The 22,185-nt window shown below is 45.8% G+C and overlaps 24 non-coding genes across 24 annotated transcripts; all 24 read right to left on the bottom strand.

Annotated features, from left to right (window-relative positions):
- Nucleotides 1-226: 226 nt before the first annotated feature.
- Nucleotides 227-345, bottom strand: LOC142375551 (5S ribosomal RNA). Its single transcript, XR_012768985.1, has one exon. It is a non-coding gene; the product is annotated as a 5S ribosomal RNA (ribosomal RNA).
- A 364-nt stretch (nucleotides 346-709) lies between these two features.
- On the bottom strand, nucleotides 710-900 carry LOC142367096 (U2 spliceosomal RNA). The gene has a single exon (XR_012767012.1). It is a non-coding gene; the product is annotated as a U2 spliceosomal RNA (small nuclear RNA).
- A 304-nt stretch (nucleotides 901-1,204) lies between these two features.
- LOC142371229 (U5 spliceosomal RNA) lies at nucleotides 1,205-1,317 on the bottom strand. The gene has a single exon (XR_012767990.1). It is a non-coding gene; the product is annotated as a U5 spliceosomal RNA (small nuclear RNA).
- A 604-nt stretch (nucleotides 1,318-1,921) lies between these two features.
- Nucleotides 1,922-2,040, bottom strand: LOC142375547 (5S ribosomal RNA). The gene has a single exon (XR_012768984.1). It is a non-coding gene; the product is annotated as a 5S ribosomal RNA (ribosomal RNA).
- Nucleotides 2,041-2,404: 364 nt separating this feature from the next.
- Nucleotides 2,405-2,595, bottom strand: LOC142367089 (U2 spliceosomal RNA). Its single transcript, XR_012767010.1, has one exon. It is a non-coding gene; the product is annotated as a U2 spliceosomal RNA (small nuclear RNA).
- A 304-nt stretch (nucleotides 2,596-2,899) lies between these two features.
- Nucleotides 2,900-3,012, bottom strand: LOC142371222 (U5 spliceosomal RNA). Its single transcript, XR_012767987.1, has one exon. It is a non-coding gene; the product is annotated as a U5 spliceosomal RNA (small nuclear RNA).
- Nucleotides 3,013-3,616: 604 nt separating this feature from the next.
- On the bottom strand, nucleotides 3,617-3,735 carry LOC142375543 (5S ribosomal RNA). The gene has a single exon (XR_012768983.1). It is a non-coding gene; the product is annotated as a 5S ribosomal RNA (ribosomal RNA).
- Nucleotides 3,736-4,099: 364 nt separating this feature from the next.
- LOC142367084 (U2 spliceosomal RNA) lies at nucleotides 4,100-4,290 on the bottom strand. The gene has a single exon (XR_012767009.1). It is a non-coding gene; the product is annotated as a U2 spliceosomal RNA (small nuclear RNA).
- Nucleotides 4,291-4,594: 304 nt separating this feature from the next.
- LOC142371216 (U5 spliceosomal RNA) lies at nucleotides 4,595-4,707 on the bottom strand. Its single transcript, XR_012767986.1, has one exon. It is a non-coding gene; the product is annotated as a U5 spliceosomal RNA (small nuclear RNA).
- A 611-nt stretch (nucleotides 4,708-5,318) lies between these two features.
- Nucleotides 5,319-5,437, bottom strand: LOC142375540 (5S ribosomal RNA). Its single transcript, XR_012768982.1, has one exon. It is a non-coding gene; the product is annotated as a 5S ribosomal RNA (ribosomal RNA).
- Nucleotides 5,438-5,801: 364 nt separating this feature from the next.
- LOC142368116 (U2 spliceosomal RNA) lies at nucleotides 5,802-5,992 on the bottom strand. Its single transcript, XR_012767266.1, has one exon. It is a non-coding gene; the product is annotated as a U2 spliceosomal RNA (small nuclear RNA).
- A 304-nt stretch (nucleotides 5,993-6,296) lies between these two features.
- On the bottom strand, nucleotides 6,297-6,409 carry LOC142371205 (U5 spliceosomal RNA). Its single transcript, XR_012767984.1, has one exon. It is a non-coding gene; the product is annotated as a U5 spliceosomal RNA (small nuclear RNA).
- A 604-nt stretch (nucleotides 6,410-7,013) lies between these two features.
- On the bottom strand, nucleotides 7,014-7,132 carry LOC142375535 (5S ribosomal RNA). Its single transcript, XR_012768981.1, has one exon. It is a non-coding gene; the product is annotated as a 5S ribosomal RNA (ribosomal RNA).
- A 364-nt stretch (nucleotides 7,133-7,496) lies between these two features.
- Nucleotides 7,497-7,687, bottom strand: LOC142367080 (U2 spliceosomal RNA). Its single transcript, XR_012767008.1, has one exon. It is a non-coding gene; the product is annotated as a U2 spliceosomal RNA (small nuclear RNA).
- A 304-nt stretch (nucleotides 7,688-7,991) lies between these two features.
- On the bottom strand, nucleotides 7,992-8,104 carry LOC142371197 (U5 spliceosomal RNA). The gene has a single exon (XR_012767982.1). It is a non-coding gene; the product is annotated as a U5 spliceosomal RNA (small nuclear RNA).
- Nucleotides 8,105-8,708: 604 nt separating this feature from the next.
- LOC142375530 (5S ribosomal RNA) lies at nucleotides 8,709-8,827 on the bottom strand. Its single transcript, XR_012768979.1, has one exon. It is a non-coding gene; the product is annotated as a 5S ribosomal RNA (ribosomal RNA).
- A 364-nt stretch (nucleotides 8,828-9,191) lies between these two features.
- Nucleotides 9,192-9,382, bottom strand: LOC142367077 (U2 spliceosomal RNA). Its single transcript, XR_012767007.1, has one exon. It is a non-coding gene; the product is annotated as a U2 spliceosomal RNA (small nuclear RNA).
- A 304-nt stretch (nucleotides 9,383-9,686) lies between these two features.
- LOC142371189 (U5 spliceosomal RNA) lies at nucleotides 9,687-9,799 on the bottom strand. Its single transcript, XR_012767981.1, has one exon. It is a non-coding gene; the product is annotated as a U5 spliceosomal RNA (small nuclear RNA).
- A 611-nt stretch (nucleotides 9,800-10,410) lies between these two features.
- LOC142375527 (5S ribosomal RNA) lies at nucleotides 10,411-10,529 on the bottom strand. The gene has a single exon (XR_012768978.1). It is a non-coding gene; the product is annotated as a 5S ribosomal RNA (ribosomal RNA).
- Nucleotides 10,530-10,893: 364 nt separating this feature from the next.
- LOC142367071 (U2 spliceosomal RNA) lies at nucleotides 10,894-11,084 on the bottom strand. The gene has a single exon (XR_012767006.1). It is a non-coding gene; the product is annotated as a U2 spliceosomal RNA (small nuclear RNA).
- A 304-nt stretch (nucleotides 11,085-11,388) lies between these two features.
- LOC142371183 (U5 spliceosomal RNA) lies at nucleotides 11,389-11,501 on the bottom strand. The gene has a single exon (XR_012767980.1). It is a non-coding gene; the product is annotated as a U5 spliceosomal RNA (small nuclear RNA).
- A 611-nt stretch (nucleotides 11,502-12,112) lies between these two features.
- LOC142375524 (5S ribosomal RNA) lies at nucleotides 12,113-12,231 on the bottom strand. The gene has a single exon (XR_012768977.1). It is a non-coding gene; the product is annotated as a 5S ribosomal RNA (ribosomal RNA).
- A 364-nt stretch (nucleotides 12,232-12,595) lies between these two features.
- LOC142368111 (U2 spliceosomal RNA) lies at nucleotides 12,596-12,786 on the bottom strand. The gene has a single exon (XR_012767260.1). It is a non-coding gene; the product is annotated as a U2 spliceosomal RNA (small nuclear RNA).
- An 8,683-nt stretch (nucleotides 12,787-21,469) lies between these two features.
- On the bottom strand, nucleotides 21,470-21,543 carry trnat-agu (transfer RNA threonine (anticodon AGU)). The gene has a single exon. It is a non-coding gene; the product is annotated as a tRNA-Thr (tRNA).
- Nucleotides 21,544-22,185: the final 642 nt, after the last annotated feature.

Here is a 22,185-nt window from a genome sequence, read left to right as displayed (position 1 = left end):
AAGCCTTTTGGCTTCTCCAGGCGCATGCAGTTTGACTGCGTCAAATGCAAAGGCAGTCCCTGTTTGACTTTTTGGAACTGCTCCTTTGTCAGGACAAAGTTAAATGTATGAGGATCAAAGGCAACCATGACCTGGGACACCTTAGCAGATCCAGGATCAGCAAGATGGATCACAGGGTGATCAACAGATGTTTCAACAAAAGACATGCAGAGAGAAGAGAGAAAAATGCTTACAGCACCTGGTATTCCCAAGCAGTCTCCCATCCAAGTACTAACCAGGCCCGACCCTGCTTGGCTTCCGAGTTCGGACGAGATCGGGCGTGTTCAGGGCGGTGTGGCCGTAAGCCACAGTCCCTGTGACAAATATGTGTTACATAGGTGCTGGAACCATACGTTGCCCCTATTTTACCAGAGAGTTGGCTTGAGAGGCTGATGTTGAGCCTGCACGTCGACTTCCCTGATGTGATTGTTCTCTGCAGCTGAAAATGGGACTCTCAGATAACTTAGTGTGTGTCTGTCAAGCTCCTCTGTTCTCTGTGTGTAGTTTGGTGTTCATGGTCATACAGAGAAACCAGGGAAGCTCAATCCCACGACGTGCTCATAAACTGCGTCTTTTCTAAAGATTATAGTTCCATTTTAGAAGTCAGAATACAATGGCTCCCTGAAACTACCACCATGTACCGCTGGTTTTGTTATTTCACAAGAGTTGGGAAGAGTGCACCGTTCCCGGCGGCACTGCAGTACCGGGTCGATGCGTGGAGTGAACGGAGCAAGCCCCTTTTTCAACCCCTTTGCCTAAAAATCCATTTAATATGTAGTCCTCATATAGAGGACGTATCAGATATTAAACTGATAAGAACAGATACTACACTTGATCTTAGCCAAAAGGCCGAGAAGCGATAACCCTCCACTGTTTCACGTCCGAGAGTCCTTCCTGGCACAATGCGCACTTGTGGCGGTGCTCTTTTTTTGCCTACAAAGCGTCACTTTGCACCTCCGCCCACCCGCTGCAGTGAGCACTCTTCAGCCGTTTCAGATGGTACAACTTTGCACTCCCGCCCGCTCCACTGAGCACCATTCAAACAACAACAATTTAGCGCTCCAGCTTTGAACATGGGCACGGTCTCAAGAAATAAGGTGACTCTACTCCGAGAAGTCACTTGGCACAGCAAGAAGATTTCCTTTGCACAGACAGAATGGGCTTCACCCGCAAAGGTAAAGCCTTCCAAAAATAGAAACAACTCATTAATGTTGCTCTCCACGGAAGTCTTTAGTAAAAGGCGAAAGACTTGTACGTTATGAAGAGAAACCAGAGTACGAGTATTTGACACTGCGGGAGCAGTGCATCAGGCTAGTTGGCATAGCCACCTTCCCCACGGTGAGCTTTGCTTGGTTGAGACGCTGGCTCCTCGGCCGACCAGGTAGGAACAATCGGGCCCTATTCAATGGCTGCTTTGTCTTTTACTCTGTGCAAAAGACTAGGGGTCTTGAGGCTTTGTTCTGACCGCTCATTGGGTGTAGAGGTTTTTTTCAAGCAATTCTCCCAGTCGGCCCAATCCCAGAGCCATCTCAAAGTGGAGTTCACTTTCACTCTCTTTTCGCAGACTAAAAGCCAGAGTTTTATCTCAGAAGCTAAGCAGAGTCGGGCCTGGTTAGTACTTGGATGGGGAGACCGCCTGGGAATACCAGGTGCTGTAAGCCTTTTGGCTTCTCCAGGCGCATGCAGTTTGACTGCGTCAAATGCAAAGGCAGTCCCTGTTTGACTTTTTGGAACTGCTCCTTTGTCAGGACAAAGTTAAATGTATGAGGATCAAAGGCAACCATGACCTGGGACACCTTAGCAGATCCAGGATCAGCAAGATGGATCACAGGGTGATCAACAGATGTTTCAACAAAAGACATGCAGAGAGAAGAGAGAAAAATGCTTACAGCACCTGGTATTCCCAAGCAGTCTCCCATCCAAGTACTAACCAGGCCCGACCCTGCTTGGCTTCCGAGTTCGGACGAGATCGGGCGTGTTCAGGGCGGTGTGGCCGTAAGCCACAGTCCCTGTGACAAATATGTGTTACATAGGTGCTGGAACCATACGTTGCCCCTATTTTACCAGAGAGTTGGCTTGAGAGGCTGATGTTGAGCCTGCACGTCGACTTCCCTGATGTGATTGTTCTCTGCAGCTGAAAATGGGACTCTCAGATAACTTAGTGTGTGTCTGTCAAGCTCCTCTGTTCTCTGTGTGTAGTTTGGTGTTCATGGTCATACAGAGAAACCAGGGAAGCTCAATCCCACGACGTGCTCATAAACTGCGTCTTTTCTAAAGATTATAGTTCCATTTTAGAAGTCAGAATACAATGGCTCCCTGAAACTACCACCATGTACCGCTGGTTTTGTTATTTCACAAGAGTTGGGAAGAGTGCACCGTTCCCGGCGGCACTGCAGTACCGGGTCGATGCGTGGAGTGAACGGAGCAAGCCCCTTTTTCAACCCCTTTGCCTAAAAATCCATTTAATATGTAGTCCTCATATAGAGGACGTATCAGATATTAAACTGATAAGAACAGATACTACACTTGATCTTAGCCAAAAGGCCGAGAAGCGATAACCCTCCACTGTTTCACGTCCGAGAGTCCTTCCTGGCACAATGCGCACTTGTGGCGGTGCTCTTTTTTTGCCTACAAAGCGTCACTTTGCACCTCCGCCCACCCGCTGCAGTGAGCACTCTTCAGCCGTTTCAGATGGTACAACTTTGCACTCCCGCCCGCTCCACTGAGCACCATTCAAACAACAACAATTTAGCGCTCCAGCTTTGAACATGGGCACGGTCTCAAGAAATAAGGTGACTCTACTCCGAGAAGTCACTTGGCACAGCAAGAAGATTTCCTTTGCACAGACAGAATGGGCTTCACCCGCAAAGGTAAAGCCTTCCAAAAATAGAAACAACTCATTAATGTTGCTCTCCACGGAAGTCTTTAGTAAAAGGCGAAAGACTTGTACGTTATGAAGAGAAACCAGAGTACGAGTATTTGACACTGCGGGAGCAGTGCATCAGGCTAGTTGGCATAGCCACCTTCCCCACGGTGAGCTTTGCTTGGTTGAGACGCTGGCTCCTCGGCCGACCAGGTAGGAACAATCGGGCCCTATTCAATGGCTGCTTTGTCTTTTACTCTGTGCAAAAGACTAGGGGTCTTGAGGCTTTGTTCTGACCGCTCATTGGGTGTAGAGGTTTTTTTCAAGCAATTCTCCCAGTCGGCCCAATCCCAGAGCCATCTCAAAGTGGAGTTCACTTTCACTCTCTTTTCGCAGACTAAAAGCCAGAGTTTTATCTCAGAAGCTAAGCAGAGTCGGGCCTGGTTAGTACTTGGATGGGGAGACCGCCTGGGAATACCAGGTGCTGTAAGCCTTTTGGCTTCTCCAGGCGCATGCAGTTTGACTGCGTCAAATGCAAAGGCAGTCCCTGTTTGACTTTTTGGAACTGCTCCTTTGTCAGGACAAAGTTAAATGTATGAGGATCAAAGGCAACCATGACCTGGGACACCTTAGCAGATCCAGGATCAGCAAGATGGATCACAGGGTGATCAACAGATGTTTCAACAAAAGACATGCAGAGAGAAGAGAGAAAAATGCTTACAGCACCTGGTATTCCCAAGCAGTCTCCCATCCAAGTACTAACCAGGCCCGACCCTGCTTGGCTTCCGAGTTCGGACGAGATCGGGCGTGTTCAGGGCGGTGTGGCCGTAAGCCACAGTCCCTGTGACAAATATGTGTTACATAGGTGCTGGAACCATACGTTGCCCCTATTTTACCAGAGAGTTGGCTTGAGAGGCTGATGTTGAGCCTGCACGTCGACTTCCCTGATGTGATTGTTCTCTGCAGCTGAAAATGGGACTCTCAGATAACTTAGTGTGTGTCTGTCAAGCTCCTCTGTTCTCTGTGTGTAGTTTGGTGTTCATGGTCATACAGAGAAACCAGGGAAGCTCAATCCCACGACGTGCTCATAAACTGCGTCTTTTCTAAAGATTATAGTTCCATTTTAGAAGTCAGAATACAATGGCTCCCTGAAACTACCACCATGTACCGCTGGTTTTGTTATTTCACAAGAGTTGGGAAGAGTGCACCGTTCCCGGCGGCACTGCAGTACCGGGTCGATGCGTGGAGTGAACGGAGCAAGCCCCTTTTTCAACCCCTTTGCCTAAAAATCCATTTAATATGTAGTCCTCATATAGAGGACGTATCAGATATTAAACTGATAAGAACAGATACTACACTTGATCTTAGCCAAAAGGCCGAGAAGCGATAACCCTCCACTGTTTCACGTCCGAGAGTCCTTCCTGGCACAATGCGCACTTGTGGCGGTGCTCTTTTTTTGCCTACAAAGCGTCACTTTGCACCTCCGCCCACCCGCTGCAGTGAGCACTCTTCAGCCGTTTCAGATGGTACAACTTTGCACTCCCGCCCGCTCCACTGAGCACCATTCAAACAACAACAATTTAGCGCTCCAGCTTTGAACATGGGCACGGTCTCAAGAAATAAGGTGACTCTACTCCGAGAAGTCACTTGGCACAGCAAGAAGATTTCCTTTGCACAGACAGAATGGGCTTCACCCGCAAAGGTAAAGCCTTCCAAAAATAGAAACAACTCATTAATGTTGCTCTCCACGGAAGTCTTTAGTAAAAGGCGAAAGACTTGTACGTTATGAAGAGAAACCAGAGTACGAGTATTTGACACTGCGGGAGCAGTGCATCAGGCTAGTTGGCATAGCCACCTTCCCCACGGTGAGCTTTGCTTGGTTGAGACGCTGGCTCCTCGGCCGACCAGGTAGGAACAATCGGGCCCTATTCAATGGCTGCTTTGTCTTTTACTCTGTGCAAAAGACTAGGGGTCTTGAGGCTTTGTTCTGACCGCTCATTGGGTGTAGAGGTTTTTTTCAAGCAATTCTCCCAGTCGGCCCAATCCCAGAGCCATCTCAAAGTGGAGTTCACTTTCACTCTCTTTTCGCAGACTAAAAGCCAGAGTTTTATCTCAGAAGCTAAGCAGAGTCGGGCCTGGTTAGTACTTGGATGGGGAGACCGCCTGGGAATACCAGGTGCTGTAAGCCTTTTGGCTTCTCCAGGCGCATGCAGTTTGACTGCGTCAAATGCAAAGGCAGTCCCTGTTTGACTTTTTGGAACTGCTCCTTTGTCAGGACAAAGTTAAATGTATGAGGATCAAAGGCAACCATGACCTGGGACACCTTAGCAGATCCAGGATCAGCAAGATGGATCACAGGGTGATCAACAGATGTTTCAACAAAAGACATGCAGAGAGAAGAGAGAAGAGAGAAAAATGCTTACAGCACCTGGTATTCCCAAGCAGTCTCCCATCCAAGTACTAACCAGGCCCGACCCTGCTTGGCTTCCGAGTTCGGACGAGATCGGGCGTGTTCAGGGCGGTGTGGCCGTAAGCCACAGTCCCTGTGACAAATATGTGTTACATAGGTGCTGGAACCATACGTTGCCCCTATTTTACCAGAGAGTTGGCTTGAGAGGCTGATGTTGAGCCTGCACGTCGACTTCCCTGATGTGATTGTTCTCTGCAGCTGAAAATGGGACTCTCAGATAACTTAGTGTGTGTCTGTCAAGCTCCTCTGTTCTCTGTGTGTAGTTTGGTGTTCATGGTCATACAGAGAAACCAGGGAAGCTCAATCCCACGACGTGCTCATAAACTGCGTCTTTTCTAAAGATTATAGTTCCATTTTAGAAGTCAGAATACAATGGCTCCCTGAAACTACCACCATGTACCGCTGGTTTTGTTATTTCACAAGAGTTGGGAAGAGTGCACCGTTCCCGGCGGCACTGCAGTACCGGGTCGATGCGTGGAGTGAACGGAGCAAGCCCCTTTTTCAACCCCTGTGCCTAAAAATCCATTTAATATGTAGTCCTCATATAGAGGACGTATCAGATATTAAACTGATAAGAACAGATACTACACTTGATCTTAGCCAAAAGGCCGAGAAGCGATAACCCTCCACTGTTTCACGTCCGAGAGTCCTTCCTGGCACAATGCGCACTTGTGGCGGTGCTCTTTTTTTGCCTACAAAGCGTCACTTTGCACCTCCGCCCACCCGCTGCAGTGAGCACTCTTCAGCCGTTTCAGATGGTACAACTTTGCACTCCCGCCCGCTCCACTGAGCACCATTCAAACAACAACAATTTAGCGCTCCAGCTTTGAACATGGGCACGGTCTCAAGAAATAAGGTGACTCTACTCCGAGAAGTCACTTGGCACAGCAAGAAGATTTCCTTTGCACAGACAGAATGGGCTTCACCCGCAAAGGTAAAGCCTTCCAAAAATAGAAACAACTCATTAATGTTGCTCTCCACGGAAGTCTTTAGTAAAAGGCGAAAGACTTGTACGTTATGAAGAGAAACCAGAGTACGAGTATTTGACACTGCGGGAGCAGTGCATCAGGCTAGTTGGCATAGCCACCTTCCCCACGGTGAGCTTTGCTTGGTTGAGACGCTGGCTCCTCGGCCGACCAGGTAGGAACAATCGGGCCCTATTCAATGGCTGCTTTGTCTTTTACTCTGTGCAAAAGACTAGGGGTCTTGAGGCTTTGTTCTGACCGCTCATTGGGTGTAGAGGTTTTTTTCAAGCAATTCTCCCAGTCGGCCCAATCCCAGAGCCATCTCAAAGTGGAGTTCACTTTCACTCTCTTTTCGCAGACTAAAAGCCAGAGTTTTATCTCAGAAGCTAAGCAGAGTCGGGCCTGGTTAGTACTTGGATGGGGAGACCGCCTGGGAATACCAGGTGCTGTAAGCCTTTTGGCTTCTCCAGGCGCATGCAGTTTGACTGCGTCAAATGCAAAGGCAGTCCCTGTTTGACTTTTTGGAACTGCTCCTTTGTCAGGACAAAGTTAAATGTATGAGGATCAAAGGCAACCATGACCTGGGACACCTTAGCAGATCCAGGATCAGCAAGATGGATCACAGGGTGATCAACAGATGTTTCAACAAAAGACATGCAGAGAGAAGAGAGAAAAATGCTTACAGCACCTGGTATTCCCAAGCAGTCTCCCATCCAAGTACTAACCAGGCCCGACCCTGCTTGGCTTCCGAGTTCGGACGAGATCGGGCGTGTTCAGGGCGGTGTGGCCGTAAGCCACAGTCCCTGTGACAAATATGTGTTACATAGGTGCTGGAACCATACGTTGCCCCTATTTTACCAGAGAGTTGGCTTGAGAGGCTGATGTTGAGCCTGCACGTCGACTTCCCTGATGTGATTGTTCTCTGCAGCTGAAAATGGGACTCTCAGATAACTTAGTGTGTGTCTGTCAAGCTCCTCTGTTCTCTGTGTGTAGTTTGGTGTTCATGGTCATACAGAGAAACCAGGGAAGCTCAATCCCACGACGTGCTCATAAACTGCGTCTTTTCTAAAGATTATAGTTCCATTTTAGAAGTCAGAATACAATGGCTCCCTGAAACTACCACCATGTACCGCTGGTTTTGTTATTTCACAAGAGTTGGGAAGAGTGCACCGTTCCCGGCGGCACTGCAGTACCGGGTCGATGCGTGGAGTGAACGGAGCAAGCCCCTTTTTCAACCCCTTTGCCTAAAAATCCATTTAATATGTAGTCCTCATATAGAGGACGTATCAGATATTAAACTGATAAGAACAGATACTACACTTGATCTTAGCCAAAAGGCCGAGAAGCGATAACCCTCCACTGTTTCACGTCCGAGAGTCCTTCCTGGCACAATGCGCACTTGTGGCGGTGCTCTTTTTTTGCCTACAAAGCGTCACTTTGCACCTCCGCCCACCCGCTGCAGTGAGCACTCTTCAGCCGTTTCAGATGGTACAACTTTGCACTCCCGCCCGCTCCACTGAGCACCATTCAAACAACAACAATTTAGCGCTCCAGCTTTGAACATGGGCACGGTCTCAAGAAATAAGGTGACTCTACTCCGAGAAGTCACTTGGCACAGCAAGAAGATTTCCTTTGCACAGACAGAATGGGCTTCACCCGCAAAGGTAAAGCCTTCCAAAAATAGAAACAACTCATTAATGTTGCTCTCCACGGAAGTCTTTAGTAAAAGGCGAAAGACTTGTACGTTATGAAGAGAAACCAGAGTACGAGTATTTGACACTGCGGGAGCAGTGCATCAGGCTAGTTGGCATAGCCACCTTCCCCACGGTGAGCTTTGCTTGGTTGAGACGCTGGCTCCTCGGCCGACCAGGTAGGAACAATCGGGCCCTATTCAATGGCTGCTTTGTCTTTTACTCTGTGCAAAAGACTAGGGGTCTTGAGGCTTTGTTCTGACCGCTCATTGGGTGTAGAGGTTTTTTTCAAGCAATTCTCCCAGTCGGCCCAATCCCAGAGCCATCTCAAAGTGGAGTTCACTTTCACTCTCTTTTCGCAGACTAAAAGCCAGAGTTTTATCTCAGAAGCTAAGCAGAGTCGGGCCTGGTTAGTACTTGGATGGGGAGACCGCCTGGGAATACCAGGTGCTGTAAGCCTTTTGGCTTCTCCAGGCGCATGCAGTTTGACTGCGTCAAATGCAAAGGCAGTCCCTGTTTGACTTTTTGGAACTGCTCCTTTGTCAGGACAAAGTTAAATGTATGAGGATCAAAGGCAACCATGACCTGGGACACCTTAGCAGATCCAGGATCAGCAAGATGGATCACAGGGTGATCAACAGATGTTTCAACAAAAGACATGCAGAGAGAAGAGAGAAAAATGCTTACAGCACCTGGTATTCCCAAGCAGTCTCCCATCCAAGTACTAACCAGGCCCGACCCTGCTTGGCTTCCGAGTTCGGACGAGATCGGGCGTGTTCAGGGCGGTGTGGCCGTAAGCCACAGTCCCTGTGACAAATATGTGTTACATAGGTGCTGGAACCATACGTTGCCCCTATTTTACCAGAGAGTTGGCTTGAGAGGCTGATGTTGAGCCTGCACGTCGACTTCCCTGATGTGATTGTTCTCTGCAGCTGAAAATGGGACTCTCAGATAACTTAGTGTGTGTCTGTCAAGCTCCTCTGTTCTCTGTGTGTAGTTTGGTGTTCATGGTCATACAGAGAAACCAGGGAAGCTCAATCCCACGACGTGCTCATAAACTGCGTCTTTTCTAAAGATTATAGTTCCATTTTAGAAGTCAGAATACAATGGCTCCCTGAAACTACCACCATGTACCGCTGGTTTTGTTATTTCACAAGAGTTGGGAAGAGTGCACCGTTCCCGGCGGCACTGCAGTACCGGGTCGATGCGTGGAGTGAACGGAGCAAGCCCCTTTTTCAACCCCTTTGCCTAAAAATCCATTTAATATGTAGTCCTCATATAGAGGACGTATCAGATATTAAACTGATAAGAACAGATACTACACTTGATCTTAGCCAAAAGGCCGAGAAGCGATAACCCTCCACTGTTTCACGTCCGAGAGTCCTTCCTGGCACAATGCGCACTTGTGGCGGTGCTCTTTTTTTGCCTACAAAGCGTCACTTTGCACCTCCGCCCACCCGCTGCAGTGAGCACTCTTCAGCCGTTTCAGATGGTACAACTTTGCACTCCCGCCCGCTCCACTGAGCACCATTCAAACAACAACAATTTAGCGCTCCAGCTTTGAACATGGGCACGGTCTCAAGAAATAAGGTGACTCTACTCCGAGAAGTCACTTGGCACAGCAAGAAGATTTCCTTTGCACAGACAGAATGGGCTTCACCCGCAAAGGTAAAGCCTTCCAAAAATAGAAACAACTCATTAATGTTGCTCTCCACGGAAGTCTTTAGTAAAAGGCGAAAGACTTGTACGTTATGAAGAGAAACCAGAGTACGAGTATTTGACACTGCGGGAGCAGTGCATCAGGCTAGTTGGCATAGCCACCTTCCCCACGGTGAGCTTTGCTTGGTTGAGACGCTGGCTCCTCGGCCGACCAGGTAGGAACAATCGGGCCCTATTCAATGGCTGCTTTGTCTTTTACTCTGTGCAAAAGACTAGGGGTCTTGAGGCTTTGTTCTGACCGCTCATTGGGTGTAGAGGTTTTTTTCAAGCAATTCTCCCAGTCGGCCCAATCCCAGAGCCATCTCAAAGTGGAGTTCACTTTCACTCTCTTTTCGCAGACTAAAAGCCAGAGTTTTATCTCAGAAGCTAAGCAGAGTCGGGCCTGGTTAGTACTTGGATGGGGAGACCGCCTGGGAATACCAGGTGCTGTAAGCCTTTTGGCTTCTCCAGGCGCATGCAGTTTGACTGCGTCAAATGCAAAGGCAGTCCCTGTTTGACTTTTTGGAACTGCTCCTTTGTCAGGACAAAGTTAAATGTATGAGGATCAAAGGCAACCATGACCTGGGACACCTTAGCAGATCCAGGATCAGCAAGATGGATCACAGGGTGATCAACAGATGTTTCAACAAAAGACATGCAGAGAGAAGAGAGAAGAGAGAAAAATGCTTACAGCACCTGGTATTCCCAAGCAGTCTCCCATCCAAGTACTAACCAGGCCCGACCCTGCTTGGCTTCCGAGTTCGGACGAGATCGGGCGTGTTCAGGGCGGTGTGGCCGTAAGCCACAGTCCCTGTGACAAATATGTGTTACATAGGTGCTGGAACCATACGTTGCCCCTATTTTACCAGAGAGTTGGCTTGAGAGGCTGATGTTGAGCCTGCACGTCGACTTCCCTGATGTGATTGTTCTCTGCAGCTGAAAATGGGACTCTCAGATAACTTAGTGTGTGTCTGTCAAGCTCCTCTGTTCTCTGTGTGTAGTTTGGTGTTCATGGTCATACAGAGAAACCAGGGAAGCTCAATCCCACGACGTGCTCATAAACTGCGTCTTTTCTAAAGATTATAGTTCCATTTTAGAAGTCAGAATACAATGGCTCCCTGAAACTACCACCATGTACCGCTGGTTTTGTTATTTCACAAGAGTTGGGAAGAGTGCACCGTTCCCGGCGGCACTGCAGTACCGGGTCGATGCGTGGAGTGAACGGAGCAAGCCCCTTTTTCAACCCCTTTGCCTAAAAATCCATTTAATATGTAGTCCTCATATAGAGGACGTATCAGATATTAAACTGATAAGAACAGATACTACACTTGATCTTAGCCAAAAGGCCGAGAAGCGATAACCCTCCACTGTTTCACGTCCGAGAGTCCTTCCTGGCACAATGCGCACTTGTGGCGGTGCTCTTTTTTTGCCTACAAAGCGTCACTTTGCACCTCCGCCCACCCGCTGCAGTGAGCACTCTTCAGCCGTTTCAGATGGTACAACTTTGCACTCCCGCCCGCTCCACTGAGCACCATTCAAACAACAACAATTTAGCGCTCCAGCTTTGAACATGGGCACGGTCTCAAGAAATAAGGTGACTCTACTCCGAGAAGTCACTTGGCACAGCAAGAAGATTTCCTTTGCACAGACAGAATGGGCTTCACCCGCAAAGGTAAAGCCTTCCAAAAATAGAAACAACTCATTAATGTTGCTCTCCACGGAAGTCTTTAGTAAAAGGCGAAAGACTTGTACGTTATGAAGAGAAACCAGAGTACGAGTATTTGACACTGCGGGAGCAGTGCATCAGGCTAGTTGGCATAGCCACCTTCCCCACGGTGAGCTTTGCTTGGTTGAGACGCTGGCTCCTCGGCCGACCAGGTAGGAACAATCGGGCCCTATTCAATGGCTGCTTTGTCTTTTACTCTGTGCAAAAGACTAGGGGTCTTGAGGCTTTGTTCTGACCGCTCATTGGGTGTAGAGGTTTTTTTCAAGCAATTCTCCCAGTCGGCCCAATCCCAGAGCCATCTCAAAGTGGAGTTCACTTTCACTCTCTTTTCGCAGACTAAAAGCCAGAGTTTTATCTCAGAAGCTAAGCAGAGTCGGGCCTGGTTAGTACTTGGATGGGGAGACCGCCTGGGAATACCAGGTGCTGTAAGCCTTTTGGCTTCTCCAGGCGCATGCAGTTTGACTGCGTCAAATGCAAAGGCAGTCCCTGTTTGACTTTTTGGAACTGCTCCTTTGTCAGGACAAAGTTAAATGTATGAGGATCAAAGGCAACCATGACCTGGGACACCTTAGCAGATCCAGGATCAGCAAGATGGATCACAGGGTGATCAACAGATGTTTCAACAAAAGACATGCAGAGAGAAGAGAGAAGAGAGAAAAATGCTTACAGCACCTGGTATTCCCAAGCAGTCTCCCATCCAAGTACTAACCAGGCCCGACCCTGCTTGGCTTCCGAGTTCGGACGAGATCGGGCGTGTTCAGGGCGGTGTGGCCGTAAGCCACAGTCCCTGTGACAAATATGTGTTACATAGGTGCTGGAACCATACGTTGCCCCTATTTTACCAGAGAGTTGGCTTGAGAGGCTGATGTTGAGCCTGCACGTCGACTTCCCTGATGTGATTGTTCTCTGCAGCTGAAAATGGGACTCTCAGATAACTTAGTGTGTGTCTGTCAAGCTCCTCTGTTCTCTGTGTGTAGTTTGGTGTTCATGGTCATACAGAGAAACCAGGGAAGCTCAATCCCACGACGTGCTCATAAACTGCGTCTTTTCTAAAGATTATAGTTCCATTTTAGAAGTCAGAATACAATGGCTCCCTGAAACTACCACCATGTACCGCTGGTTTTGTTATTTCACAAGAGTTGGGAAGAGTGCACCGTTCCCGGCGGCACTGCAGTACCGGGTCGATGCGTGGAGTGAACGGAGCAAGCCCCTTTTTCAACCCCTGTGCCTAAAAATCCATTTAATATGTAGTCCTCATATAGAGGACGTATCAGATATTAAACTGATAAGAACAGATACTACACTTGATCTTAGCCAAAAGGCCGAGAAGCGATAACCCTCCACTGTTTCACGTCCGAGAGTCCTTCCTGGCACAATGCGCACTTGTGGCGGTGCTCTTTTTTTGCCTACAAAGCGTCACTTTGCACCTCCGCCCACCCGCTGCAGTGAGCACTCTTCAGCCGTTTCAGATGGTACAACTTTGCACTCCCGCCCGCTCAGGACAAAGTTAAATGTATGAGGATCAAAACCAACAATGGCCTGGGACATCTCAGCAGGTCCAGGATCAGAAACATGGAGACTGAGGGCCAATAGAAACAGAGGTGTCTGCCAACCAATCAGCAGCAGCCGAAGCTGGTTAACTTCCTCGTGTCTGTGTGTCTGTGTGTGTGTGTGTGTCACAGTGTGATCGGCAAATTTTTCAACACAAGACATGCAGGACGCAGAAGTAAATATAACTGTATTTTTTTGAAGAATTGGAAAGAATTGTCCTTGTGGATAAAAATCATGTCATTAACATCCATTTCTGTGACGGAAGTTAATAATTATTTGTGTTGACAGCAGCACCGTCACTGTGATGGAGAGTGCATGAGAGCGTTATAAATAGTAGCCGATGGATCACTATTGTCTATATCTGGGTGGTAGAACACAAACAGTTATACACATAGATTATATAAACCACCCCAGTCAGAACATCACCTGAGATGTCTACCCTGTAAGGCACATTTGTTTTTTGAGGTGTGGGAGTTAGAGGCAGCTGGAAGCTCTAACAGTCAACCAGCCACAGAGGATGAAGCTCTGATCACTTTTTTCTCATTCTCATGAGAAAATCTCAGCAATCTCATTGCTTTACAACTTCACCGCTTGACTAGGCTCATGGATTATCTATATACAATACATCTTCACTGTAAAGTCCAATAGCTGCCCTGACATACATACATTCGTTAACTTTACTAGGTTAATTACCATATGCACTTATGACTGATTTTTATGAAGTAAAAGTTAGTTGCATGGTGAAAAATGCAAAAAACTTAGTGTTTAGAGGGAAGATGACTTTATTTAGAGTGAAGCTCATTCAACAATAAGTAGCAACACAGTCTCACTCCCACTGCGCATTCAAAGAAGAAGAAGTGTGCATGCATGCGACATTCAGTCTCTTCCCCCTCAGCGAAGTATATTAGGTCTATGTCAGCAACGCAGCAGTCCAGCACACAGGCCGGGGCACTGAGGGCAGCCTGCTGAGTCCACTTTTTTTAATTCTTTTGAAGAAGAATAAATAAGGTAAGTTATCAAGCAAGTATGTTTGTTAATATGTTTTAATTACTGCTCTGACAGTTAGCGTTCACTAGCTAACGTTAGCATTAGTTAGCTAGCTAACGAACCAAACAGGCATAACGTTAGCCTGTTCAGGCCATGGTTAAGGCGAGTTTGGGAGGTTTCCCAGTCCTGTGATTATCTTAAAACCTTCGAAAAGTTCCAAAGCCTAATTACTTTGAAAGTCTCACATTTGAAATGTTGTAGCATGAGTTTTCCGATTTCCCCAAATTGACAGCGATGGCATTTTGGCCTGACTTTCAAATTTGCAACGTGGAAATGACAGTTTTCAGTTAAAGCAGCATGAATGTGTTTGATGCAGAGAGGAGGATAAATGAGGTTCATAATGCACTGGCGCTGTCTTTCCTTGGGGAAATGGTGAAGGCTGGTGTAGTAGCATAGATGCTTTCGCATCCTATGAGTCATGACGGCCCTAATTGCACACCGCAATAAGGGTAAATAGCCATTGACTGCAGGTGGGATGGACTATATAGCCCAGTTACCTCCTCATCTCGCTCTTTTTGCGCTCCGTGCCCATATTATTTCCCAGCAGAGTGGCTGAGCTCAGGTGTCTTGCTCCGTGTGCTACACATAACCCAGTTGGTTTGAGGTGGTATTACTATTTTCAAAATAAATTGGCAATTGGCAACAATTTATCAAGAACCCATTTTAAATTTTGAACTTCATACCAATATTGTTCCATATGTAGTATCTATGTGGGGGAAAATTATGTTTGTAGATCAATGACCAAGAAAGAAGCATCTGTTTATGAAAGTAGGATAGTTTTGAGGGGATTTTTTCAACATTATAATTACAAAGTAAAAAGAAATTTAGGCCTCCTAATTTAGAGAAAATTAAATTCGGTATGAAGTTCCAAATTGAAGATGTGTTCTTGATAAATTGTTTAAGCCAATTTATCCATAAGGTCACTGTGAGTGTTCATAATGGCCAAATGTGTTAGTCTCTCCTGCGTCATGGTGCTGCGCAGCCAGGTTTTCAGGCTGAGAAAGAGCGCTCAGATGCTGTGACAGATATGGGCAGGGCCAGGGAAAGCCTAATGATCTTCTCCACCTCTGACAGCATGGAGCGGGGTTGGTGCTGCAAGGTTTGCAGGATGGACCCCTTTGCAGGAAAGCCCTCCTCTGTCCCCCGTCCCTACACACAACTATAAAGAATGTGAAGGGGACAAAGGGCCTCCTCACACTGGAGGGCAAAGTTGTTCAGGTATGTTGATTTGTCTTCATCAGAAGAACACACTAATACACTCAGATAAATGGCCGTGCTTAATTGTAATTCAGAGATACAAACATTTTAGGTAGACAAAGTAATGCCTACCAGTATTTGAAATGTTTTATTACAGAAAAGCTGTTGCAATGACATGTTTAGGTCTAATTAGACCACTAAGTGATTGAACTTGTTCTTATTTAGCTCTCAGCTGTGAAAAAGGTCCGCAGTGGGAGAGAGGAGGTCCCGCTGCGTGAGGTGAAGCTGCAGCAGGTAAGACCAGAGAACGGGAGGATTGGAGAGGAGGGACAACCTCTGTGGTTTCTAGATAAGGGAAGATAAAATAAGATAACTTTCATATTCTGTGAGTACCTTAGTAGTCTATGGGAGTGTGCTAACTGTCTCTTTCTGCGGCGCTGGTTGTTTCTATGTTTACTGTGGTCACTTGTAGGCTGCACATTACAGAGTAATCTCTGGTGCCTTTATAGTTCTGACATCTCATACTGTGTTCTGTACAGGATAAAGCTTCTGCCTCCCTCACGCTGTGGCGGGAAGCTGCAGTCCAGGAGCTGGACCTCGGCAGCCAGTGCAGGATTACCCACTTAAAGTCCAACATGGATGCAGGAGGGGACTTCCTGCACACAACACCCTACAGCAATGTAGAAGTAAAAAGCATTCTAATTCATCTAATCTAAAAACACAATCTAATCAGAATCAGAATGAGCTTTATTTGCCAAGTCGGTAGGCACATACAAGGAGTTGTTTTCTCTGGTTTAAACATGTAAAAGGCCACATGAAGTTTGGAGGTCTGCAGCAATGGACTCTGCAGAAAGGTCGCCAACCTTCTGCAGAGTCAATTGCTACAGACCTCCAAACCCCGCTCTGTCATTTTACGTGGCCGACCACTTGGTGGCTGAGCTGCTGGCGTTCCCAGTCGCTTCCACTTTGTTCTAACACCACTGACAGCTGACTGTGGGACATTTAGGAGCGAGGAAATGTCTCCACTGGACTTGTTGCACAGGTGGCATCCTATCATGGCACCACGCTGGAACCCACTGAGCTCCTGAGAGCGAGCCATTCTTTCACAGATGTTTGTAGAAGCAGTCTGCATGCCGAGGGGCTTGCATTTCTACACCTGTGGCCATGGAAGTGATGGGAACCCCTGAATTTAATTATCTGGATGAGTGAGTGAATACTGTTGGCAATCTAGTGTATATTATACAGACATAAAATGGCAAATGATCTGACACAATTGAGAAAGAGATTAAAGAAATAAACAAGGAGTAAGAAAGGGGTTTAATATCTAGCTGCAAGGTATTATGGGACATAGGTGCTGTTTGTTTTGGCAGGTGCTGATTGTGACTGATGAGGCAGCTGGAGTGGAGGTGATGGGCGTGATGGAGAGCAGCACAGGGGGGTGCTGGAGCTCCTCATGTCCAGCACCGAAGTCTTTTATATTTCCCAGGACTTGTGGGAGCCCTTGAAAAGGGTAAAGTCTTTCTAAATATAAAATATATTGGGAACAAAATCATTAACATTGAGGCAGTGGAAAGACCCTGCCCTCTGGCAGAATAAATTTCATATATATGTATATAGTTTACACATAGTTAATATTGTTTTATGTTCTATTTTTATTAATGACGTTTCTTTGAAAATCTAATAAAAATGAATTTAAATCCAGCATTTGGCTCAGTTGTATTGCTGTGGTAATATAGTCTGTGAAGATGAAGTGAAGATAAAAACTCTCCCAACCAAGGCTCAGCTCTGAAATACTACTGACAGGAATTTCAGATGTGAGATGGTGACAGAGGGAGGACAGCTGGAAGAAACCCTGGACACAATCAGACTTCAGATTTATTCATCTATTCAATAAAGATATATTTCAGTTCTCTGTTTTAACGTAACATATAACAGTACAGATGCACATGTTCATTTATTTGTCATTTCAGTTCAGTTTTATTAACACAGACACAATTAAAAGAAGTAGCTTAGCTAAGGAATCCTACAAAATGCACCGTAACTTCTGTTCAATCCCGAGCATGCACAGAAGTGTGGGAAGAAAAAACTGAGTTTTAACAGGAAGAAAGCTCCATCAGAACCAGAACCAGGAAGGGCGGCCATCTGCCTGGAGCAGCTGGGGCTGAGAGGACAGAAAAGAGGGGACAACAAGCAGCGGAACACCAGGGGCCCGTTGCACAAAAGTAGGATAAGGGATTAAGCGGGGATATGTTCGCTATCCTGGATCAACTTATCCGTGATCCGGTTGCACAAAAGTGGGATGGAGGGAAGTGGGATATGTTCAGACCTAAGTTACCATGGAGATTTATTCTGTGAAGCTAGCCTGCTCCAGACCAGGCTAAGTTCCAGGATCTATTTAATCTCATTCCTTATCTCAGTCAGCGGTCACCACAATTGGAAACCAATATTTATTCCACTGCCTAGAAGATATTTTTAAAACATTTAACTATACCCACTATCATTATTGAAACATTTGTGATCATTAATTGCAATCTTTTTAGATAACTGATGATTTTAGATGAATCATTAGATAATTTAGTTTCCCACAGACTACACATAAAGTACATCACCATATAAATATAAATACACATTAGAGTGTACCATGATGTTCCTTTATTGAACAAGGATGAATCAAAGCAAGTAAACCATCAGCTCCTTTCAAAACTGAAGTCACACAGTGCTCTACAAGACAAAAAGCACAGAATCACAGCATGCAGTTTGAGACAAACTGTTTGTAAAAATGGGCTATACAAATAAAATTGCCTTGCCTATACAGCACAAAAACCTAACAAAAAATCCTCTGCCATTGCAGGCCCAAATTAAATCAACATGCACATTAATTAAAATAATTTAACACATATTGGTCTCTGACCAGCCGACCACAGTCGTCATCCGGGAAGATGGCAGGAATGTCCCAGTCTATGAGAGCTGGCCCTCTGGGGGCCCTCTCCTTTCTCAGGCAGGCCACATTGTGGGGCACAGCACAGGCCACAATGATATCACATGCCCTGTCTGGGCTGACTCTGGTGGGTCAGACACTGAAAGCGTGCCTTCAGTAGGCCAAATATCATTTCTATCCGGGCCCTTGTTCTGGCATGGGCATGGTTGTGTGCCAGTTGTGCCTCCAGAGGGTCTGCAAATGGAGTGAGCAGAAAAGGCTGGCAGGCGTACCCTCTGTCACCCAGCAATACACTCAGGAATTCACCTGTGAATACAAAATGTTACCATCACAACCTCATAAGTAGTGACATTCTTAACACAGCCATGAAGTTAAAAGTGGTTATCAATAGAGGTGCTGTAGCTCACTTTGTGATAGGCGCCGATAGATCTCTGAGTTCCGAAAAACACTCGGGAGTCGTGGACCGAGCCGGGCCACTTTGCCACAACATTACTGATCAAATAGTCAGCATTGCAGACCATTTGAAATGATAAGATGTTAAACCAATTAATGCACATCACAGGCAATGTACAGTGTTCATTAATTAACTTTATCAAAAGTCATGTTCACCTGTACATTGATGCTGTGGAAGTTTTTCCTGTTCACAAAATCCCCCTCATGGCCACCTGAGGGGGATTTTATTTTGATGTGTGTGCAGTCCACTGCACCAATGACATTGGGGAAACCTGTAATACGATGCAATGAGTATCTTACTCTGAATGTTAACATTGTAATTGTAACTGTAATTTTAATTATTTTAATTTTTTAAAAATTCTTACCTGCAATCCTATAGAACTCCTCCTTGATGTCACAGAGTCTTCTATGCCCAGGGAAGGAGATGAAGATGCTTGCAAGTCCTTTAATTGCATTTTTTTTTTCACTGCTAAAACAGTACAGACAATGTGTGGGCAGGACTATTCTTAATAAAAAGTTGCTGCCATGTCCATTTTGGTTGCTTGCTTGCGCTTGACTCAGAGCGCGGATCTCGAAAACACATGAGAAGCTATACAGAATCATACGCGGCGGACAGCACAGCTTTATGCCAATTACGCACACAGGCTCCACACTTCCACACGCATCGCGTCTGCAATCATAACTCATCAGGGGAAATCACATTTGCCAATATTTTAGAGACCCCCCAACATTTCCCAAATCCCAATTTCCCAAATGTTTTCGGGGGGGTCTCGTGTCAGTTTCAGGGGGTCTCGGATCCCCCGAGTCCCCCCGTAGTTCGAACACTGCCTAATTGTGATGGTTTCAGTGGAGTGGTGAGTGTGATTTGTGCACTACTTACGCATTCAGGCGGTCAGCAATGGTTTGCCACGTTTGCTCCCTTTGTTTTTTTAACTGTGGCAGTATTTCCTTTTTGTTTTATTTTCTCCTTCACCTCTTCATATGCTTCCATTAATAATTATTGCTCCGCTGGGGAGAAATACGCCGCCCTTGTTGCCATGGTGAATCAGTGAATCTATGATCGATCGTGGGGTTTGTTTAAGCAAGCCGTGTGCAGCACTTATCCAGGATCGCTTTCACCTGGCTTAATGAATCCATGTCTGCTCATCCTGGCTTGGCCTTTGTGCAACCAACTAAGCCTGGGCGCCCATGTTTTGGATTCCTTGAACCTGGCTAAGTAACTCATCCTGGATGTCTAAATCCTACTTTTGTGCAATGGGCCCCTGGCCAGGGACACCTGCTGAGAGAGAGGAACAAGTTAATGACAACAATGATGTCACATGTACATGGAGAGGAGAGGTGCATCATGGGAGCTCCCCCAGCAGGCTGGGCCTATAGCAGCAGAACTATGGGATGTTTCAGGCTCAGCTGAGCCATCCCTAACTATAAGCTTCATCAGAAAGGAAAGTTTTAAGCCTGATCTTAAAAGTAGAAAAGGTGTCTGCTTCCTATTTGGGGGCTAAAACTGACAGGATTTCAGGTGAAAAACATTTTTAAAGATGGAGGTTGTAATAATCCTAAACCTGTCCCTTGATTTCATTGTAAGACACAATTTTTTTTTGTACTATTAACAAAATTTCAACAAACTTCTATAACTGCTTAACTTTAAAACTTTCACAAAAATGTGCACAGTTGTCACTTCACGGATAAACATACATTTATATTTATATATATATATATATATATCTGTTGTTGTAATATAATGTAAATGTAATATAAATATCTTAAGTGTTTCCAGTTAAAGCGAGTCTCCCATGTCAGCAGAAAGTATTACCTTTCTGTATAGGTTTCTTAAAGTAGGAGGGCTCATCCGGGATTTGAACCCAGGAACTTTTGCACCCGAAGCGAGACTCAAACCCCTAGACCAACGAGCCAAAAAGAAACAAAGTGGTTTTTGTGATTTATTTCTGAAATTCATGTGATCTCCGCATAAAAAAGAGCTTGATGTTATTCAAATTATCTCCATATGTGAAAACATTGAATTTAGTCCCAGTTCAATCTTCTGTACCTCAAGAATAACTAAAGCCATTAGATGAAGTGCCTCCAAGTACAGACTGTTTTGGAAGTCCAGCACCCCTGAAGTACTACTGTTAACAGTTACGGTACCATGTTGATGTACATAATAACATCTTAAAGGATAAGACCGGTTTTTTGACATTGGGCCCTTGATTTCACATTATAGCATGATGTTCTACTCACCCCTGCTTGTTGTTTGTCATTTGGAGCTGTTCCGAAGATATTCGCGAGGCGTCTGGCTGCTCTCTTGAGATATTCGGCCATGAAACGGTTTCCTATGGGCAAGCTCATACAGGCACAAACTATGCTGTTTATAATTTATTAATTACTCTACACTAGAACTGATAACGTGGAGGTGCGTCGCTTACTTAAAAAAATCCGGGTTATTGTAATTTTGATTTTTTTGTCGTAAAGTGGGTGTTACTGACGTCATCGTCGTGCTACTGCCACAGACAGCCCACAGACCTGCTGCCTATTTATTCATTCGGCTAAAATTCAAAATTAGTAACCCGGATTTTTTTAAGTAAGCGACGCACCTCCACGTTATCAGTGCTGGTGTAGAGTAATTAATAAATTATAAACAGCATAGTTTGTGCCTGTATGAACTTGCCTATAGGAAACCGTTTCATGGCCGAATATCTCAAGAGAGCAGCCAGACGCCTCTCGAATATCTTCGGAACAGCTCCAAATGTTCAACAACAAGCAGGGGTGAGTAGAACATCATGTTATAATGTGAAATCAAGGGCCCAATGTAAAAAAACCGGTCTTATCCTTTAAGGCACTGCTGGGATTTGAACCCAGGATCTCTTGTTTACTAGACAGGCACTTTGACCAACTAAGCCACAGCGCCACATGGTTCATAAAACTGATGAAGGAATAAAGAGCAGGAACTGGATCCACCTCTGGAAGTGGTTTTTGTGATTTATTTCCGAAATTCCTGTGATCTCTGCATAAATCAGGGCATGATGTTATTCAAATTATCTCCATATGTGAAAACAGTGGATTAAGTCTCAGTTCAATCTTCTGTACCTCAAGAATATTTAAAGCCATGAGATGAAGTACAGACTGTTTTGGAAGTCCAGAGGGGGGGTTCCATGAAGCTGGATTAGCGGAAAGCCTGGCTTTTCTCGATAGTTCTGGCTAATCTAAGAGAGAGTTCCGCTCCACCAACGTGGCTTATTTGAATGCCCACTGAGTAATCATGGTAATTTATGCCGCTGAACTTGCCTTCTCCTTGGCAGGCTAATGTTCAAGCTTAGCTTAGCTGTGTCTCAAATCATGTCTGACCGGCTGAAACAGACTCCTGGAAAAAAACTTTCACCTAGTAGAATTCCGCGCTCCCGCAACTCATGTCTAGTATAAAAAATAAAACAAAAAAAATTGCGGTTATCATGTCACCACTTTCACTGTCTCGGAAAATCAATATCAATCAGTCAGTGCAACTAAAGAAACACAAGTAGTTAACATGAAATTAAATGAAAAAGAACATGAA

This window comes from Odontesthes bonariensis, chromosome 2 (genome assembly GCF_027942865.1).
Source record: "Odontesthes bonariensis isolate fOdoBon6 chromosome 2, fOdoBon6.hap1, whole genome shotgun sequence".
Lineage (NCBI taxonomy): Eukaryota > Metazoa > Chordata > Actinopteri > Atheriniformes > Atherinopsidae > Odontesthes > Odontesthes bonariensis.
The sequence above is the reverse complement of the archived record's forward strand: the minus strand, read 5'-3'. Positions and strand labels throughout refer to the sequence as shown.